This window comes from Leptonychotes weddellii, chromosome 12 (assembly GCF_054177405.1).
Source record: "Leptonychotes weddellii isolate Sample4059 chromosome 12, ASM5417740v2, whole genome shotgun sequence".
NCBI classification, from domain to species: Eukaryota; Metazoa; Chordata; class Mammalia; order Carnivora; family Phocidae; genus Leptonychotes; species Leptonychotes weddellii.
Genome location: NC_138380.1, coordinates 15,930,066 through 15,932,713, shown reverse-complemented (window position 1 = coordinate 15,932,713; position 2,648 = coordinate 15,930,066).

The window sequence follows — 2,648 nt, the reverse complement described above, 5'->3', positions numbered from 1 at the left end:
GGGGCCGGGAGCCGGCGCCAACACGTCACGCCGCGGCCCGCCTACCAGCCCGCACGCATCGCGCGCCGCGCGCCTGTGGCCCCGCCTCGGCCCCGCCCCCAGCCCTGCCCAGCCGCTTCCGTCAGCATCAGTCTCCGAGAAGAGCGACTGGACCGCCCGTTGCTCGCCTGGGTTTCAAGGAGTCCCTGACGCCGGCTTTGTGATCTGAGTTATTGAAAGTGGCGGCTGCCGTCCAAGTCAAGTAGGGTTGGACCTTGGAGAACATCCCAGATAGTCACGAGGCGGGCAGGGGGTGAGGCGCTCTGCTCATTGGCATTCCATAGCGGATTCCTCTGTACCGTGTCCTCGTTTTACAAATAGGGGAACCTGCAGTCCGGAGGTAAAGTGACTTCAGTGCAGTGACGCAACCAGGTGTGTCAATTAGAGAGTTCTAGAGAAAAGCCTTGCTTTCATTAGTAAGACTAATCAACTACGTGGCAAGATAACCAAGATAAAAGAAAAAAGCAAATTTCAGAACAGTCTGTACACTACGGTCCAAGTTTCTTTTTTTTTTTTTTTAAAAAGTATACGTGTATACGTTTGTGTGTACATTTTAAAACTTAAGGAAGATTATACTCTCACCACTTGTTTTAAGAGGTGAGACTATGAGGTACTTTCACTTCCTGTTTTTTACTTTTGTTTGAAATGGTTATAAACTAGTTTTATATATTTATAAATATTTTTTAAGGAGGGAAATAGCCAGTATCTTTGAGCCTTCCATTTCTCCTCTGTAAAGTAGTGGCAATTATACCTACCTTGCAGAGTAATGAAAATTTAATAAGATAATGTATGTAAAAAATTTAGCATAATGAATAGCCCATCATTAAAACACAGTATTCATTCCCTTCTTCTTTCTAGTGGTATGGCTTTCTGTGTTTATCAAAGTACAACTCAGAAGCATTACTGCCACTTTGTCCAGACCCTCCCACCCAAGTATATGGAAATTTAACTCCAAAGGGGCTCTGATCTGCACCGGAGAGCCCCGAAAAGATACCAGGGAACAAGCCACAGCAGGACAAGTTTCACCCTCTGCCTGCTTTAGCTGTCTTCACAGGTGTCAGCATCCCCTAGGCAACCAGCCTTGACCCACAGGGCACGGAAGGAAAGTCGCCTCTGTGACTGCTGGGAGGACCAGACCAAAATCCTACTTTGACTGGTATCTCAGATCATCAAAAGAGAGCTTGGAAAATCCCAAAAAGGAGCAACCGCTAAGACCTTTGCCAACAGGAATGTTGCTAATTAGATTCTCCTAAGGTACCTGCAGTGCTCAGCCACTGGAGCAACACATGAAGGAGGCTCCACGCATTTGTGCTAATGTCGCCTCCGAAAGGCTCTCTCCGGCCATCGTGTACAAAAGAGCAGTACTCTCATCTCCAGAATTCTTATCCCCCTTGCCCTGCTGTATCTTTCTCCACAGCACTTCTCACAGTCTGACAAACTAGATATTTTCTTTATTCTCTGTCTCCCCTCTACACTAAAATATAAGCTGCATGAAAGCAGAGATTTTTGTCTGGATTGTTTGCTGCTATATCCTCAGAACCTAGAACAGTGTCTGCCTTATAGGAGATGCCCAATAAGTATTTGTTGAGTGTATGAATGAGGGCAATTTCAGTGAGGGCCCAGGCACCTTCAAGCAGGATCGCCCTGCTAGAGGGAATATAAACTCTTGGATCACTCCCATGTGTAGGCTCCGTGGGCTTCTGACCAACCGGTTCCCTGTCCATAGCATTCCTTCTTCCCATCTTCTCTCCATTTTGCTCACTCTTTAAAGATTTTTGGAGACATTCAGCTGAGTTGTCTTTATGTAACTGGAGAAGGCACTAGATTCTCCAGCTCATTCATTAGCTCCAGTTAGTTGATCTGATTACTCTTTTACTGCTTATGGCTGCTATGAAAGTAGCCTGGGGTTCCTTTGAGAAGGTGCTGTCAGGGGCCTGCAGCAGTCCCATTATACAAAGAAAATTATGCAGGCATCCACACGGGTGAACCACAAATTATCTTTTCTTTCAATCCAATCATCTCTCTTTGCCTTTGAGTTGGGAGAGAAGGGAGAACAACAAACATGGCGGTGGGGGGGGGGCAGTAAACATTTAATGAGCACCTACTTCATGCCAGGCAGTGTGCTAGGTGTCAGGGACACAATAATAAGCAAGATCAGGGTCTCTGCCCTCATAACTAGCTCCTGGGGGGTTGGAGAAGCCAGACAACTGAAGCACACACACACACTCTGGCTGCAGAATGGAGACTGGATGGGATGGGGATAGGGCTGGAAGGAGGATGGAGGCCAGACAGGAGACCATGGCATTCCTGGCAAGGGATGAGACTAGACCAGTAGCAGTGGGGATCAAGAGCTGGGGGAGGAGTTGAGAATTCCCGAGAAGTGCAATCAGCTGGGTTTGGTGACTGGCGAAGGTGAGTAAGGAGCGGGGGTCATCGGTGACTGGCAGGTTCTGGCTTGGGAATCTGGGTGGATGATAGTGCCATTTGTGGGCAGAGAGAACTCAGGAAGAGGAGACTGTGGGACTTCCTGACACACTGGTTTTGGTGGTAGCTAAAACAAACAGAGACCCAGAAATAGGAAATAATGTGAGATCCCGGAGCATGGCTGT